We start from the raw sequence: 19,830 nt of genomic DNA on the forward strand, positions 1-19,830 counted from the left end.
GAGTTTTGCTTTCTTGATTTTCTTAAAAATTGTTGAAGAAAGGAAATCTGTAATTCACAGGTGTTGCAAGTGTATCTCCAGATATCTGCACTTGCTTATAGCATTTGGAACTGATGACAATAGATAAAGGTTGGCATCGTTTAGCACTATTTCTCCCTTCAAAGTACAACTAGCAAGTGGACATGTGTCACTTGCCTACTGACAAAAATACATTTATAAAACCTTAAAAATGAAGATTTTGCAAAGACCATAATTTTTCAGTCTTCCATTTTGTAAGGGGGTTATCTGGACTTTCATATGTAATTTGTGGGCACTTAAAATACTAATTGCAGGAAGAAAATGTAGCTCTACCAGCACCTCTGTGACCAATATGTCACTAATAATCTAGCCTGTTGTCAAGTTTTGGACTCCTTTTTGTCTCCTTCAACAATACCACCTAAGATGGAAAAAGATCTCTTCCCTAAATGAAAACGAGATTATTTTATTTATTTTTCAACAAGACTCATAAGTGAGCTTATTAAAAATGCTTGAGTTAAAAAATGCTTAGAAAACGTTAAGGCATTTTTAACTGAAATAGATGAATTGTGCTCCATTTTTAGGAACCCCCTTTATTCCTTAAGCTTCGCTTCCACCCTGATCCTTCTGATATGCTGGAGAAGGTTTGCCTAAATTCAATCCCTAAGGACACAGAAGTTAGAATTCTTCCTAAATCCACAGATTCTAGGTCTTAAAGGTAAAAAGAAGTTAAGTAATATTGGAAGGAAGATGAAAGCATGAAATAAGTGACGAGACAGTATATTAGAAGTGAGAAAAGAAGAGAGTTCTGTCTTTTTCAACAGGAGGAAGGAAACAAATTCTCCAACTCTGAGGCAAAGTCACCTGTGGTACATGTTGCAAGACCAAGTCTGATACAAAACCAACCTGTGCAAGTTCAGAAAAGGGAGAGGTGGGGGAGCAGGAAACAATTCAAAGACGAGGATGCTCACACTCACTGGGCACCAAAAGTATGCCAGGGACCTGCACTGTCTTCTGTAATCCAGTTGTAATCCTGGCTGCACACAGGAATAACCTGCAGAACTTAAAATGACACACCAGTACCAGGTGTCCTCCTAAGAGGTTTGGATTTGACTGTTCTGGGCCGTGGACTGGGTATCAGAAACTATAAAGGCTCCAGGTGATTCTAGTGTGCAGCCAAGGTTGAGAGCCATTGACTTCATCTTTAACGACCACACAAGGTGGACAAAGGGGGAGGAGGTTTCTGGTTTCTTTATCTTTACTCTCCACCCAGCTCCACCCCAAGCCCACAGGGGAGAGTTACTCATTTTACTGGTTGGAACTGAAGACACTTTGGGCCATATCTACTAATAGGCAAGGTCCCTGTGAATTTTAAAAAGCTTGTCCTTCCATGGGAAGTTTCTTTTCTACTTCCCTGGGTAAACTAAGCCACCCATTAACCACAACAATAACTAAAGCTCAACTGGGGATTATGGATATTCCTAAACATCCATAGGGTTTATATCACTGCTAAATCAAAACAAAATCTAAATGATATATCATACATAATCTCACCATTACTTCACTGAAATAAATGCAGAAAACAAGCAAGTATGGAACTCTAAAAGTGTTCATTTATTAGACAACCTAAATGGGTCACTGATTTAGGATTGTATTTACAAAGAATAGTTAGAAGCATAAGGTAGAAAGCATGAAATGTCATCAGCAGCATTTGGCTAAGCTACTTTTTTCCTTCTAAATCATTCAGAGCCTTTGATTTGCAATGGACCTACCTCAGAACTATTACACTTCTATATTTACTTCCAGGTGCTCGTCCAGCTTTGTCACTTTGATCACAATACAATTTGCACATGCTTCCAGTTTTAATGTATAGAACTCTCAGCCGTCTTTTGTCACCCTGTAACTCATCACCAGGCATTTCTCTGGCACTTTTCTGATACTGTTTTCCTCACTACTTTCTGATTTCTTGCCCGTGGAGGTTTTGAAAAGTACATAAAAAGACAGGTTGGTGTCCAGTTTAGTTTGGCTTCTTTCATGGTTCTCTCCTTGCTTTGGGCTCATCTGTTGGACATGCTTTAATAAAAAGACTCCACCTCTGGCATCTTTCTGGAATCTTCTTCAGTGCAACCATCTCCAATCAGGGTCTCTCTTGCCAGTTCTTCTCCTCAGGTTCTTTCCTGGTTTCTGCCCAATCCCTTGGGCATGAGGCTTTGGACCTTCCCTTATTGCCCTGCCTGCCCTCATTGAAAATCCCTTTTGCACTTAAGCCTCCCAACCAATTTGTCACTCCCACCCACTCTCATGCCTTTACTCAGAGAAGTACAGCCTGAGCTGGGTACTACCTCTTGACTAGGTCGACTAATCTAGGAGTGAGAATGCTTTAAACTCTGCTGCTGGTGGAAAGCTTTTCAAAGTTGGAGGAAATAAGAATCATTAGCAAAAGTTTCTCTTCGAGTTGCTTTCTTTCCTGGCCCTTCCCCACCCCCCTGCCACTCCCCACACCCTCAGCTCTCTAACAAATCAATAGCTATTCCCTGAATCCTCAGTCCACCACTCGATTCTGACTATAATTTTCATAGCTTGAAAGAGGGCTTTATTGGAGTTTCTTAAATAAACATCTTAATTCCAAGATGGAAACCCCCCAAACTATTTATTTGATTCCTTTTCGAAAGGGCCTGTGAATAGTTTTCTCTACAAAATGTTTCTAAAATGTTTAGATTTCAAGCAAAAAGCCACTGATAGCCTTAACTTGGACCACTAAGTGGAAAAGTTCTGCTAAGTATACTCAGCCTACTCAATGATGGGGAAGAAGCAAGCTTTGTGTTTTCTCTGTAAACAGAGACTCTTTTCCATTTGGCTAAGTAGTTGGAATTTTCAGGCTTTCTAACTGACTGGAAGACATATAAAGAGCAATGGCCAAGCTCTTGTTCCCAATAATGGAAGCCATCAATGAAAGAACCCTCCCCACCCTACATCCCATCTCCACAACATTCCAATACCACCAACTTGCTGAACGGGGACTTTCCAGGAGTTACTACAGTGAATATGGTTTCTCATTTTCATGTTATAGACAAATATTGCTATGGTGATTTCTATTATATTTTTCTACTTGCAAGTGCCCCGTGTGATGGTGCAGGCCAGGCACTGAACAACGGCACCATGTTCAAGATGGTACAATTCACATGAGTCTGTAGATTTATTATGACTTATGTCTGTCAGGGGGCAGTAAAGTGTCTTCCAACAAAACCAGCATATTACAACAATTTTTCAACAGGTGGCAGGGTTGCCTTTTAATAATCACACGAAGGTACCATAAAGATGAGAGGTAGCTCAGTCTAGTTACCTTGACTTAGAAAAATATCAGTAGCAGGCAGCCCTCATGAAAACGGAAGGGTGTCCATCAGGCTCTTCTGAATAACTGAATAATCTCACATATTATAAACACAGCTGCACCATTCATTTCAATAGAGAGAATATTACCTAATTCATCATCTTCCAACTTCCTTTTTTCCCCCACCCCAACACATTTTCAGAAACTCTCTACAGGGAAGATTTGGGGGAAGATGTAAATTTTTAGAAGTATGTAAGGGGAGCCCTCCTTCTTTAGATTGATTAAAAATCTAAAAGATTTCTTCTGTTATAAAATACTAATAGTTGAAACATATCACTTAAGAAAGTTTTATGATCCTGCAATAAATTTTTGTGTTGGTCTTAACCTAGACAGAATGGGCTAAAAGTAATGGATACTTTTTCTCAAGATCACTATTGAGACATTTTGAAAACTCTTTCTAGTAACTTGAAAAAGATATCTTTTCTTTCTTGTTTTATCTAATATTATATCTTCTTACTGATAATGAAAAATATAGCCAATCACATGACACTTTAGATTGAGTTATTTCATTTAACCTACTAAAAACACCAGGTTCTCCACTAAATATTTAAAGAAGAGATTATACCACTTATCTACAATCTCATTCAGGAGAGAGAAGCAGAGGAAATACTTCCTAACTCATTCTGTGAGGACAGCATTACCCTTATGCCAAAACCAAAGACATAACAAGAAAAGAAAACTCTAGACTATATCTCTCATGAACATAGATGCAAAAATCCTCAGTAAAGTATTAGCAGATCAAATCCAACAATGTAGAAAAATAATTATATACCATGACCAAGTGGGATTATCTCAGGTATACAAGGCTGGTTCAACATTCAAACATCAGTCAATATAATCCATCACATCAACAGACTGAAAAAGAAAAATCACATGATCATATTAATAGATGCTGAACAAGTATTTGACAAAAACCAACACCAATTCATGAAAAAAACTCTCAGTAAACTAGGAATAGAGGGGATCTTTCTCACTTGATAAAGACTATCTACAAAAAAATCTACAGCTAACATGATAGCTAATGGCGAGGAAAAGTTTTCTTAGTAAGATCAGATACAAGGTAAAGATATCCCCTCTCACCGCTCCTTTTCAACATTATACTGGAAGTCCTTGTTAATGCAGTAATGCAAGAAAAGAAATAAAAGGAATACAGATTGGGAAAAAAGACATAAAGATGTCTTTGTTCACAGATGACATGACGATCTATGCAGAAAACCTGAAAGAACTGACAAAAAACTCCTGGAACTAATAGGTGATTAGAGTAACACTGCAGGATACAAAGTTAATATACAGAAGTCAATTGCTTTTTTGTATACTAGCAATGAACAAGTGGAATTTGAAATTAAAAACACAAAGCCATCTACCTTAGCACCTAAAAATGAAATATTTAGATATAAGTCTAACAAAATATGCACAATATCTATATGAGAAAACTACAAAACTCTGATGAAAGAAATCAAAGGACTAAATAAATGATGAGATATTCCATGTTCGTGGAGAAGGAGACTCAATATTGTGCAGATGTCAGTTCTTCCCAACGTGATCTATAAATACAAAGCAATCCCAATCAAAATCCCAGCACATTATTTTGTGGATATTGACAAAATGATTCTAATGTTTATATGGAGAGGCAAAAGACCCAGAAGAGCAAAAACAAAACTGAAGAAGAACAAAGTAGGAGGACCAACACTACCCAACTCCAAGACTTACTATAAAGCCACAGCAATCAAGACAGTGTGGTATTGATGAAAGCACAGATAAATTGATCAGTGGAATGGAACACAGAGTCCAGAAATAGACTCACATAACTATAGTCAGCTGATCTTTCACAAAGAAACCAAAGCAATACAATGGAGCAAAGACATCCTCTTCAACAAATGGTTCTAGAACAACTGGACATCCACATGCAAAAGAAAAATGAATGTAGACACAGACTTTGCACCACTCATAAAAATTAACTCAAAATGGATCACAGACCTAGATGTAAAATTCAAAACTATAAAACTCCTAGAAGATAACATAGGAGAAAACCTAGATGGCCCTGGGTGTGATGATGCCTTTTTGGATATGACATCAAAGATATGATCCATGAAGGAAATAACTGATAAGCTGGACTTCATTAAAATTAATAGACAATGTCTAAAGAATTCGAAGATAAGCCACAGACTGGGAGAAGACATTTTCAAAAGACACATCTGGCAAAGGACTGTTATCCAAAATATACAAAGAACTCTTAAAGCTCAACAATAAGAAAACAAACAATCCAATTAAAAACTGGGCCAAAAACCTTAACAGGACCTCAAAGAAGATATACAGATGGTAAATAAGCATACGAAAAGCTGATCCATGTCATATGTCATCAGGAAAATGGAAATTAAAACAATAATAAGATACCCCTACACACTTATTAGAATGGCCAAAATCTGGAACATTGACAACATCAAATGCTGGGATGTGGAGCAACAAGAACTCTCATTCATTGCTGGTGGGAATGCAAAAATGGTACAGTCACTATAGTTTGGTACTTTCTCACAAAACTAAATATATTCCTCCCATATCATCTAGCATTCATGGTCCTTGGTATTTACCCAAAGAGGCTGAAAACTTATGTTCACACAAAAACCTACACACAGATATTTATCGAGGCTTTATTCATAACTGCCAAAAACTTGGAAGCAACCAAGATGCCCTTCAGTGCGTGAATGGATAGATAAACTTTGGTACATACAGACAGTGGAATATTATTCAGTGCTAAAAAGAAACAAACTATCAAGACATGAAAAAACATGAAGGAGGCTTAACTGCATATTACTAAGTGAAAGAAGCCAGTCTGAAAGAGCTACATACTGTATGATTCCAACTATATGACATTCTGGAAAAGGCAAAACTATGGAGATAATAAAAAGATCAGTGGTCACCAGGGGTGGAGGCAGGGGTAGTGATGACTAGGCAGAATACAAAGGATTTTTAAGTCAGTGAAAATACTCTGTATACTATCATGATGAATATAAGTCATTATACATTTGTCCAAACCTATGGAATGTACAACACCAAGAGTGAAACCTATGGTAAACTATGGGCTTTGGGTGATTTTGATGTGTCAATGTACGTTCATTCTTTGTAACAAACGTGTCATTTTGGTGAGTGATGTTGATAATGGGAAAGGTTATGCATGTGTGGGGGTAGGGAGTATATGGGAAATCTCTGTACCTTCCTCTCAATTTTGTTGTGAACCTAAAACTAAATACTTCATCATGAAAAAAAAAGAAAAACAGGTCCAAACTGATAGCTGAAAAATATTCTTTTTTTTAAATTGAAGTATAGTTGATTTACAAGAGTATATTAGTTTCAGGTGTACAAAATAGTGATTCATTATCTTTATAGTTATACTCCATTTAAAGTTATTATAAAATATTGGCTATATTCTCTGTGCTGTACAATATATCCTTGTAGCTTATTTATTTTGTATGTAGTAGTTTGTACCTCTTAATCCTCAAAGGTGCAAAATATACTGAGTGCTTGTTGTGATGAATTCTTGTCTTGTTTTCCACATTAGCTTCTTCCTTTTCAATTGGTAAATATCATCCACTAAATATTACCATTATTATTTCTTTTTTATGTTTATTTTTTATTTATTTTTTCCTATTAGTCATCCATTTTATACACATCAGTGTATACATGTCAATACCAGTCTCCCAATTCATCACACCACAACCCCCACCTCCCGCCATTTTCCCCCCTTGGTGTCCACACGTTTGTTCTCTACATAGCTGTCTCAATTTCCACTGTGCAAACCGGTTCATCTGTACCATTTTCTAGGATCCCCATTTATGCGTTAATATATGATATTTGTTTTTCTCTTTCTGACTTACTTACTCTGTATGACAGTCTCTAGATGCATCCACATCTCTACAAATGACCCAATTTTGCTCCTTTTTATGGCTGAGTAACATTCCATTGTATATATGTACCACATCTTCTTTATCCATTAGTCTGTCGATGGCCATTTAGGTTGCTTCCATGACCTGGCCATTGTAAATAGTGCTGCAATGAACACTGGGGTGCATGTGTCTTTTTGAATTATGGTTTTCTCTGGATATATGCACAGCAGTGGGATTGCTGGGTCATATGGTAATTCTATTTTTAGTTCTTTAAGGAACCTCCATACTGTTCTCCATAGTGGCTGTATCAATTTACATTGCCACCAACAGTGCAAGAGGGTTCCCTTTCCTCCACACCTTCTCCAGCATTTATTGTTTGCAGATTTTCTGATGATGGCCATTCTGACGGGTGTGAGGTGATACCTCATTGTAGTTTTCATTTGCATTTCTCTAATGATTAGTGATGTTGAGCATCCTTTCATGTGTTTGTTGGCAATCTGTATGTCTTCTTTGGAGAAATGGCTATTTAGGTCTTCTGCCCATTTTTGGATTGCGTTGTTTGTTTTTTTTGATATTGAGCTGCATGAGCTGCTTGTATATTTTGGAGATTAATGCTTTGTCTGATGATTCATTTGCAAATATTTTCTCCCATCTGAGGGTTGTCTTTTCATGTTGTTTATGATTTCCTTTGCTGTGCAAAAGCTTTTAAGTTTCACTAGGTCCCATTTGTTTATTTTTGTTTTTATTTCCATTATTCTAGGAGGTGGATCAAAAAATATCTTGCTGTGATTTATGTCAAAGAGTGTTCTTCCTATGTTTTCCTCTAAGAGTTTTACAGTGTCCAGTCTTACATTTAGGTCTCTAATCCATTTTGAGTTTATTTGTGTGTATGGTGTTAGGGAGTGTTCTAATTTCATTCTTTTACATGTAGCTGTCTAGTTTTCCCAGCACCACTTATTGAAGAGACTGCCTTTTTTTCCATTGTATACCACTGCCTCCTTTGTCATAGATTATTTGACCATAGGTGCATGGGTTTATCTCTGGGCTTTCTATCCTGTTCCATTGATCTATATTTCTGTTTTTGTGCCAGTACCATATTGTCTTGATTACTGTAGCTTTGTAGTATAGTCTAAAGAGAGGGAATCTGATTCCTCCCCCTCTGTTTTTTTTCACTCAAGACTGCTTTGGGGGCTTCCCTGGTGGCGCAGTGGTTGAGAGTTCATCTGCCCATGCAGGGGACACGGGTTCGTGCCCCGGTCCGGGAAGATCCCGCATGCTGCGGAGCAGCTGGGCCCATGAGCCATGGCTGCTGGGCCTATGCGTGTGGAGCCTGTGCTCCACGACAGGAGAGGCCGTGACAGTGAGAGGCCCGTGTACTGCAAAAAAAAAAAAAAGACTGCTTTGGCTATTTGGGGTCTTCTGTGTCTCCATATAAATTTTAAGATTTTTGTTCTAGTTCTGTAAACAATGCGATTGGTAGTTTGATAGGGATTGTATTGAATCTGTAGATTGCTTTGAGTAGTATACTCCTTTTCACAATATTGATTCTTCCAATCCAAGAACATGGTATATCTCTCCACCTGTTTGTACTGTCTTTAATTTCATTCATCAGTGTCTTATACTTTTCTGCATACAGGTCTTTTGTCTCCCTAGGTAGGTTTATTCCTAGATATTTTATTCTTTTTGTTGCAGTGGTAAATGGGAGTGTTTCCTTAATTTTTCTTTCAGATTTTTCATCATTAGTGTATAGGACTGCAAGAGATTTCTGCATTAATTTTGTATCCTGCAACTTTACCAGATTCATTGATTAGGTCTAGTAGTTTTCTGGTGGCATCTTTAGGATTCTCTATGTATAGTATCATGTCATCTGCAAACACTGACAATTTTACTTTTTCTTTTCCAATTTGGATTCCTTTTATTTCATTTTCTTCCCTGATTGCTGTGGCTAGGGCTTTCAAAACTATGTTGAATAATACTGGTGAGAGTGGACATCCTTGTCTTGTACCTGATCTTAGAGGAAATGCTTTCAGTTTTTCACCACTGAGAATGATGTTTGCTGTGGGTTTGTCATATATGGCCTTTATTAGGTTGAAGTAGGTTCCCTCCATGCCCACTTTCTGGAGAGTTTTTATCATAAATCGGTGTTGAATTTTGTCAAAAGCTTTTTCTGCATCTATTGAGATTATCATATGGTTTTTCTTCTTCAATTTGTTAATATGGTGTATCACATTGATTGATTTGTGTATACTGAAGAATCCTTGCATCTCTGGGATAAATCCCACTTGATCATGGTGTATAATCCTTTTAATGTGTTGTTGCATTATATTTGCTAGTATTTTGTTGAGGATTTTTGCCTCTATATTTATCAGTGATATTGGTCTGTAATTTTCTTTTTTGTAGTATCTATGTCTGATTTTGGTATCAGGGTGATGGTGGCCTCACAGAATGAGTTTGGGAATTTTCCCTCCTCCACAATTTTTTGGAAGAGTTTGAGAAGGATGGGTGTTAGCTCTTCTGTAAATGTTTGAGAGAATTCACCTGTGAAGCCATCTGGTCCTGGACTTTTGTTTGTTGGAGGATTTTTAATCAGTTTCAATTTCAGTGCTTGTGATTGGTCTGTTCATATTTTCTATTTCTTCTTGGTTCAGTCTTGGAAGGTTATACTTTTCTACGAATTTGTCCATTTCTTCCAGGTTGTCCATTTTATTGGCATAGAGTTGCTTGTAGTAGTCTCTTAGGATGCTTTGTATTTCTGCCATGTCTGTTGTAAGTTCTCCTTTTTCTTTCTTTTTTTTTTTTTTTTTAAAACTTGTTGACAGTTTGCTTTATTTATTTATTTATGGCTGTGTTAGGTCTTCGTTTCTGTGCAAGGGCTTTCTCTAGTTGTGGCAAGCGGGGGCCACTCTTCATCGCGGTGCGCGGGCCTCTCACTCTTGCGGCCTCTCTTGTTGCGGAGCACAGGCTCCAGATGCGCAGGCTCAGTAGTTGTGGCTCACGGGCCCAGTTGCTCCGTGGCATGTGGGATCTTCCCAGACCAGGGCTCGAACCCGTGTTCCCTGCATTAGCAGGCAGATTCTCAACCACTGCGCCACCAGGGAAGCCCCTCTCCTTTTTCATTTCTAATTTTATTGAGTCCTCTCCCTCTTTTTCTTGATGAGTCTGGCTAATGGTTTATCAATTTTGTTCATCTTCTCAAGTAACCAGCTTTTAGTTTTATTGATCTTTGCTGTTGTTTTCTTTGTTTCCATTTCATTTATTTTTGCTCTGATCTTTATGATTTCTTTCCTTCTGCTAACTTTGGGTTTTGTTTGTTCTTCTTTCTCTAGTTCCTTTAGGTGTAACATTAGATTGTTTCTTTGAGATTTTTCTTGAGGTAGGCTTGCATAGATATAAACTTCCCTCTTAGAACTGCTTTTGCTGCATCCCATAGGTTTTGGATCGTCGTGTTTTCATTGACATTTGTCTCTAGGTAGTTTTTGATTTCCTCTTTAATTTCTTCAGTGATCCCTTGGTTATTTAGTAACGTATTGTTTAACCTCCACGTGTTTGGGTTTTTTACTTTTTTTTCCCCCTGTAATTGATTTCGAATCTCATAGCGTTGTGGTTGGAAAAGATGCTTGATATGATTTCAATGTTCTTAAACTTACCGAGGCTTGATTTGTGATCCAAGATGTGATCTATCCTGGAGAATGTTCTGTGCGCACTTGAGAGGAAAGTGTAATCTGCTGTTTGGGGATGGAATGTCCTATAAATATCAATTAAATCTAGCTGGTCTGTTGTGTCATTTAAAGCTTCTGTTTCCTTATTAATTTTGTGTCTGGATGATCTTTCCATTGGTGTAAGTGAGGTGTTAAAGTCCCCCACTATTATTGTGTTACTGTCGATTTCCTCTTTTATAGCTGTTAGCAGTTGCCTTATGTATTGAGGTGCTCCTATGTTGGGTGCATATATATTTATAATTGTTATATCTTCTTCTTGGATTGATCCCTTGATCATTATGTAGTGTCCTTCCTTGTCTCTTGTAACATTCTTTATTTTAAAGTCTATTTTATCTGATATGAGTATTGCTACTCCAGGTTTCTTTTGATTTTCATTGGCATGGAATATCTTTTTCCATCCCCTCACTTTCAGCCTGTATATGTCCCTATTTCTGAAGTGGGTCTCTTGTACACAGGATATATATGCGTCTTGTTTTTGTATCTGTTTAGTAAGCCTGTGTCTTTTGGTTGGAGCATTTAATCCATTCACATTTAAGGTAATTATCGATATGTATGTTCCTATGACCATTTTCTTAATTGTTTTGGGTTTGTTTTTGTAGGTCCTTTTCTTCTCTTGTGTTTCCCACTTAGAGAAGTTCCTTTAGCATTTGTTGTACAGTTGGTTTGGTGGTGCTGAATTCTCTTAGCTTTTGCTTGTCTGTAAAGCTTTTAATTTCTCCATCGAATCTGAATGAAATCCTTGCTGGGTAGAGTAAACTTGGTTGTAGGTTCCTCCCTTTCATCACTTTAAGTATGTCATGCCACTCCCTTCTGGCTTGTAGAGTTTCTGCTGAGAAATCAGCTGTTAACCTTATGGGAGTTCCCTTGTATGTTATTTGTCATTTTTCCCTTGCTGCTTTGAATAATTTTTCTTTGTCTTTAATTTTTGCCAACTTGATTACTATATGCCTCAGCGTGTTTCTCCTTGAGTTTATCCTGTATGGGACTCTCTGCACTTCCTGGACTTGGGTGGCTATTTCCTTTCCCATGTTAGGAAAGTTTTTGATGATAATCTCTTCCAATATTTTCTCTGGTCCTTTCTCTCTCTCTTCTCCTTCTGGCACCCCTATAATGCAAATGTTGTTGCATTTAATGTTGTCCCAGAAGTCTCTTAGGCTGTCTTCATTTCTTTTCATTCTTTTTTCTTTATTTTGTTCCTCAGCAGTTAATTCCACCATTCTGTCTTCCAGGTCACTTATCCGTTCTTCTGCCTCAGTTATTCTGCTAATGATTCCTTCTAGTGTAGTTTTCATTTCAGTTATTGTATTGTTCATCTCTGTTTGTTTGTTCTTTAATTCTTCTAGGTCTTTTTAAAACATTTCTTGCATCTTCTTGATCTTTGCCTCCATTCTTTTTCCAAGGTCCTGGATCATCTTCACTATCATTATTGTGAATTGTTTTTCTGGAAGATTGCCTATCTCCACTTCATTTAGTTGTTTTTCTGGAGGTTTATCTTGTTCCTTCATCTGGTACATAGCTCTCTGCCTCTCCATCTTGTCTATCTTTCTGTGAATGTGTTTTTTTTTTTTCCACAGTCTGCAGGATTGTAGTTGTTCTTGCTTCTGCTGTCTGCCCTCTGGTGGATGAGGCTATCTAAGAGGCCTGTGCAAGTTTCCTGATGGCAGGGACTGGTGGTGGGTAGAGCTGGCTGTTGCTCTGGTGGGCAGAGCTCAGTAAAACTCTAATCTGCTTGTCTGCTGATGGGTGGGGCTGGGTTCCCTCCCTGTTGGTTGTTTGGCCTGAAGCAACCCAACACTGGAGCCTACCCAGGCTCTTTGGTGGGGCTAACAGCAGACTCTGGGAGGGCTCACGCCAAGGAGTACTTCCCAGAACTTCTGCTGTCAGTGTTCTTGTCCCTTGGTGAGCCACAGCTGCCCCCCACCTCTGCAGGAGACCCTCCAACACTAACAGGTAGGTCTGGTTCAGTCTCCTATGGGGTCACTGCTCCTTCCCTTTGGTCCTGATGCACACACTACTTTGTGTGTGCCCTTCAAGTGTGGAATCTCTGTTTTCCCCATCCTGCTGAAGTCCTGCAATCAAATCCCACTAGCCTTCAAAGTGTGATTCTCTAGGAATTCCTCCTCCCGTTGCCAGACCCCCAGGTTGGGAAGACTGACGTGGGGCTCAGAACCTTCACTCCAGTGGGTGGACTTCTGTGGTATAAGTGTTCTCCAGTTTGTGAGTCACCCACCCAGCAGTTATGGAATTTGATTTTATTGTGATAGTGCCCCTCCTACCATCTCATTTTGGCTTCTCCTTTGTCTTTGGATGTGGGGTATCTTTTTTGGTGAGTTCCAGTGTCTTCCTGTTGATGATTGTTCAGCAGTTAGTTGTGATTCCGGTGTTCTTGAAAGAGGGAGTGAAAGCATGTCCTTCTACTCCACCATCTTGAACCAATCTCCTCATTATTATTTCTAATAATAATATTATTAGACTTGAACTCTGGTCTTTTGATTTCCCAAAGAACTTAATCAACACCGTAAGGTAATTCTACCACCACAAGTCTGCCATTTCAGAGGTGCTGGCAACCTGTATATGATTTATTGCCTGTCTGAAAAGGAGCAAAATTGAAATGATTCATTTAATGTAATGTATCCTACATGATTCAAGGATGCCTGATGTCACTGTGGCAACATCTTCACACTTTCAAGAGGTTTCTGCTTCTTACTGTGCTTAGGCTTTCATATGCTATGAAAACAGGCATCACCAAAACAACTCAAGAAAGAGAACTAGAAGCTGCTACAGAAATGTAAAACCAAAATGAGAATTATCCATGACAGGTAAAGACAGAACCAGACTAGGCACAATTAACGTGTAGGAGAAGCAACACTTTTCTCACAGGTGGTTATATTTATTAATTTATTGGTTATTGTCATTTAATTATTTCACTAAGATTTAGCATCTATATGAAATATACTTTCATTTATATCTTCTTTTCTCTCAAAATTATTGCCATATATGATAGAATTTTAGTTTGCTAATAAATTGATAGGCTCATCTTTCTGTATTATATTAAATTAACCAAACTTCTCCCACCCCAAATCTATATCACTTTGCAACCGCCAACAGACAAATGGCTTCCAAATCTAATGTATGTAACCATGGCTTATCATCGACTTATCTATTGCCTACAGGCAACCACCATTAGCATGATTTTCCAGATGTAAACATTTAACATAAAAAACTATGCTTATTATCCTCCCTCTAACACTAATACCCTTTGCTTCAGCCATCACATTCCTTTTGGTGCTCCAGGCTCACAAATAATGCATCGTTTAATGAAATGTCTTGTTTAGCTTAATTTCATATGGAATTACAGAGCCCATACACTAAAATTTATCTTCTTCAGTGCTACCAACTTTTTTTTCAAAGAAAATCATTTTCCTCCCATTTTCACTAATACTTGCTTTCTGGTTCAGATTTTATAGTTTCAGTATGACAAATTATGTGCTCAAGTTTTCCACATTTGGGGAAATTATAGGAATAAATAGATCTCGAGGCAATGGATTTGTAATTTTGGAAAGACACAGCACGTCCTCTGCCAAGTAAATAGCTTTATACACCTCTATGTTTCCACTATTGCATTTTACAAGTTTATTTACTTTTGTTTATTTTCATTTTAACATAAATTTTATTATTTTTTGAAGTATAAAAGTAATACATCTTCTTGTGACAAAGTTCAAAAATTTTTTAAGTAAAAAAAATTTTAAAAACAGAGTCCCATCACAAAGATAATGATAATGATATAATTCCTTAATTTTCTTATGTATATTTTGCAGCTTTGTGGTAGAATTATAAATGTATATATGTTATTATATCCTTTAATATTAATGATGCTATCTTCCTTTTACTATTTTCAGATACAGGTGCAGGGAAGGAAATGGGGGATATACATGGATTTTTTTCCCCCAAATAACTAATTGTGGCTCACAGTGCAGGTTGCCTATATGGGATCTGACGTCCCTTTCTCCCTATTAGGCTCTGATTTTGTTCAGGGGGTTATTTTAAAATACTAGAATTTCCCTGACTCCCTTGCAACTACAGTGGCCATGTGACATAATTCTGATCAGTCATAAGTTAGTGAAAATCAATGGGTAGAGCTTCAGGGAAGACTGTTAAAGGGGCAGCCTCAGGCAGCACATGACTTTTGCCTTTTTCCTTCCAGGAATGTGGATGTGACGTGGAACGTAATGCAGGCATTTTGCAGAGGACCGAAGCCACGTGCTGAGAATGGCTCAGTAGAATGACAAAAGGAAGTCCGGATGGCCTCCTGGAACTACCATAGCAGCCCTGGCTGCAATCTCCAGAATTCTTACCATGTCTGGTGGTTGCGGGGGAAGGAACGGATTATTTGATTAAGCCGCTGTAAACTGAACTGCTGTTACCCGCAGTTGGCAGTTAATTCACTAACAAAAATGTTCAATATCATTGACTGAATAACTCTTCCCTCTATCTACATTAAATAATAACATGTTTATAGGATCTGATTCTGGTTTATCTGTTCTTCATCTGTTTAATTTTGAAGCAATATAACATGATTTCATTATTAGAGTTTTTACCTAATTTCAGTATATTGTGTCACCAGTACTCCCTCATTTCTCTATTTTTCAAACACTTCTTTGCTCTTCTTGGTTGTTTATCCTTTCAGATAAACTCTGGAATTCTATCTATTTTCTAAAGTCTTTCAGGTTTTGCTTGGAATTTCATTGAACTTCTACATCAATATGGGAAGAACTGACGTCTTTAAAGTGTTCACATTTCTCATTCCTAATAGCTCTCCATTTACCCTCAAGCCTTCTTTTATTTGTCACCCCAAACTGTACTATTGTCTTCACAAAGTTTCTGAACATTTCCTGAGTACTTCGCCTTTTTTCACTATCAGAAAAGAGATCTATTTTGCCATTATTTCTTCCACCTGGGTTATTCCTAGGGCTTGCTTCTTCAATTGAGTTAGCTATGTACTGGAAGATAATAGGTGGTCAGCCAGCCTGAAGAGCATCAGTCTGACCTCTGGTTCATAATCACCAGCTTTCATTTTGTAAAATGTCTCCAACTTTCCTAGAACTCAATCTGAAAACACAAGGTCCAGTGTAATTGGCTAAACTGCTACGGATACGTGGGCTAACTGCTATGGAAGTTTCAGAGCAGGGAGATTAATATGCTACCTGTGACCCTTATCACCTGGTCCAGATGATTACTCTAGCCACATGACGGAACCTCTTCCCCTCACTCACTGAGATTTCATTCTCAAGGCTCTTCCCCATTCTCAAGGCTCTCTACCATGACTCAGCACTCCTCCTGCCTTGGCAGCACTGCCAGCTTGTGGCTCAGTCAGAATTCTGGTCTTGGCATATGCCAGTAAAATCAGGAAATCACTGAGGGTCATGGGAGCAAAGACACTGGTGTGAAGGGACTGAAGTGAGCTGTGACAGAAAATTATTGGCTGATATGGGCTCCATTCATGAGACTACTGCAGCTCTAAATGATTTGCCTGCCTTTTTTGCATTTTCAGACATTAGCTGGATACTTTAGAAGTTGTGTTTTATGGAAGTCTCCTGAGGTGTTTCACATACATGTTACATTTTCCAACTAAATGGTTAGTAAAATGAAGAATACAGTTTAAATTCTTTATAATGCCCCCAAAGAGCTCACCGAAATTCCTGTAGCATAGTGAATACTTCATACATATGATGTTGACACTCTCATAAGGCTGTAATGCTTTTTTCCTCTATTGCTTGAGCTGTAAAAGTTACAGGTGTTTCCAAACCCTGAGTGTTCTTCTTAAGGACAGAATAAAGTGACATGGCAAGCCTAAGTTATGCAAAACTCTTTTAGGTAATCTTATGGTTTTACTTTAGATGCTCAAAATTTGGAACAGATTTCAAGAAAACATGGTGTAGTATGAGCATAAATCAAACAATTCATACAGCAATTACAAGGACTGGACAATAAGTTAAAAAAATCCCCCAATCCATATCAATACATAATTTTAAAAGTGCATTTCACCTCTTAATCTCAGGAAAAGAAATTGTATGCAGTTGTTTATATACAAAGCATGAGGAAAATGGAATAGACTGAGGTGACAATGTTTTTCATGTCATTAATTAATCTCATGTGACTAAAACCCCTGAAATCACAGATATCTTTTTACATTCCAGATATATGAAGGAAAATACTGCAGCTGTTTCTCCCATCCTTTTAGTCATCACATATTAGGCAATGGATGGTGAAAGCTAACACCTCTGTATGAACTGAATGTTTGTGCCCCCTACACCACCACCTGCCCCACAGAAAATTCATATGTCGAAGCCTAATCCCCAATGTGATGGTATTCGGAGATGAATCTTTGAGAAGCAAAGGTTCTCTCTCTCTCTCTCTTTCTACCATGAGAGAACACAGAGAAAAGATAGCCATCCTGCAAGTTAGGAAGAAAGCTGTCATCAGGAATCAAATCTGCCAGCACCTTAATCTTGGGCTTCCCAGACTCCAAAACTGTGGTAAATAAGCATCTGCTGTTTAAGCCACCCAGGCTATGGTATTTTGTTATGGTAGCCACACTGACTAAGACAGCCTTCTATCTAAGACATTTCTGATATTGAGAATGATCTCTTTTCAAATGGCCATTCAGAGTAGAGGAAAGAGCTTTCCCCTTGTTATCACTCTAGTGGGACACAAGTGTGTCACTTTCAGGCTGGAAAAGTTCTCTTCTCCTCTACCATGGTCATTTGCAATGTTCCATTTTTTCCAGGAACATAGTCCCTGGCCAATTCGTCACACAGGGTATGACTGACCATCACTGGTCACTGGTCACTTGTTCAGATAATCCTGCAGGACAGCACCCCCAGCTTTTCGAGAGGTTGCCTCCCAGCTGTGTCAGTAATTGACTCAGTTGAAGAAAAGGCTGGAGTTAGTTTTAACTTTGAGATCTGTGCTTACAGGCCCAGAAATCTCAAATGCTAACTGGGGCCAGAAAAATGACACAAATGAAAAGCGTAATGCAGTAGGTAGGTATAAGAATTGAAGGATGCATGTTTCATCTAAAGGCAGTAACTTCAAAAATTTTAAACATAAAATGTGTAGACCAAACAAAACATATTTGTTACTGATGCAAGGAGTGTCCAGAGCATAAGTGGAAGGACTGGCTTTCAAAAGGACAGAGTTTCCTGAGATGAGAGGAACATAGGTGATAGGGAAAAAGGGAGGAAGGCAGGAAGTTGAGGGAATTCATGTCTGACAACTTCCATATTCTCTGAGGTAAGGATACAATCGGCATCGGAGAGAACTGGGACAGGTAGTTCTCGACTACGGAGACATACGTTTGACATAATTATTGTGAGGCGTGAGAGAAAAAGTCCTGGGAACATGAAGATATTGCTTAGCAGGCTGAGGGCCCAGGTGAGGTTGGAGACTATAATGCGGCAGAGTTTTCCTCTAGTCTTCTCTGAACCCCAGGTTGAAATCTGTGTCGTCAGAGAACCCAAGGCATCTTGTCACTTACTATGTAAGATGAAAATGATCAGTATATGAGTCTGTTCTACTAGATGAGAGCCCTTTGAGGTCAGGAACAGATACTCTCAGCCTTGCAGAGTGTCTGACACACAACAGACAGAGCTGCACTGGACTCAAAGCTTTGGCTCACACAAGAGGCTCCCAGGGCCTGAACAAGCCCAGAAACCACAGTCGGCTCAGAGCTCAGATGGAAAACCAGGATAAAAATGGATCTTCCAGGCAACAGCACCATCACCCCCAGCTCTAATGTTTGACTGACCGAGGTTGATATCCTATCTCTTAGCAGACACGGAATTTGGGGGAAATATCACACAATCTATGTGAACCTTAGTTGAGTCATCTATAAAACATGTATTATGAAGTAATAGGGAAGAAGCTTTTGTATTCTACTACAAGTTAATCACTAAAGGGATGTTGCCTATAAGCTTAAAGTATGCATAATGGCCCATCTCCGGGAACCCTGCTTCCCAGGTAATGAGCATTAAGCTAAAATACCTTTGTTTAGCTCACAGGAAACATCCTGACCAGACCCACCCATGAATGACTGCAGGGAGGAAGAAATTAACACATCTCCGGAGGCTGATGGGAATCAGGAAGTGTTGGACTTTACTCCCTCCCCTTTTAGTATAAAAGGAGCCTGAACTCTAACTCAGGCAGGATGGTTCTTTGGGGCATGAGCCCACTATCTTCTCAGTTTGCTGGCTTTCCAAATAAAGTCATTATTCCTTGCCCCAATAACTCGTCTCGCAATTATTGGCGAGCAGTACGAGCTTAGACTCTGTAACAATGATACCCACTTCCTTAAATGAGAGGTTTTCCCTGGTACCTCTAAAAAAATCTTTCCCCAAGTGGATGAGTGAAGGGATTAAGGCAGACCACCTGTATTAGAAGCACCTGGGATGCTTATTCAAACATAATTGAACCTTCTGGAGGTGGAGGTCAGGAATCTGCATTTTTAACAGTCATTCCAGGTGCTTCTTACACGTAGTTAAATTTAGAGCCACCGGATTATAACATCTTCCAGTTTTGCCCCTCCTTACTCCCACTGCCACGTGAATGGTCCTAATAACTTCCCACAATACTCTGGGCTCACTCTGACCTCCATCCATCTCATTCCTGTCCTGTACACTACTGACTGATTTTTCTTCCTGAAAGGTAGTTCCAGTCATGCTGTGCCCTGGGATAAAAATCTCCAAGGGCTAGATCTTGTCTGCCAAATCCTTGCTTTCATACCTTTCCAATCTTAATGTTCTCACCTACTCCCTTACTGGGTTCC

At 38.7% G+C, this 19,830-nt stretch overlaps 1 protein-coding gene across 1 annotated transcript in view; it reads right to left on the minus strand.

Moving 5' to 3' along the window:
* The window catches only part of KIF6 (kinesin family member 6), a 399,602-nt gene that overhangs the window by 277,313 nt on the left and 102,459 nt on the right, over positions 1-19,830 (minus strand). The window lies entirely within an intron of this gene.

This window comes from Lipotes vexillifer, unplaced genomic scaffold (genome assembly GCF_000442215.2).
Source record: "Lipotes vexillifer unplaced genomic scaffold, Lipotes_vexillifer_v1.1 scaffold4, whole genome shotgun sequence".
Lineage (NCBI taxonomy): Eukaryota > Metazoa > Chordata > Mammalia > Artiodactyla > Lipotidae > Lipotes > Lipotes vexillifer.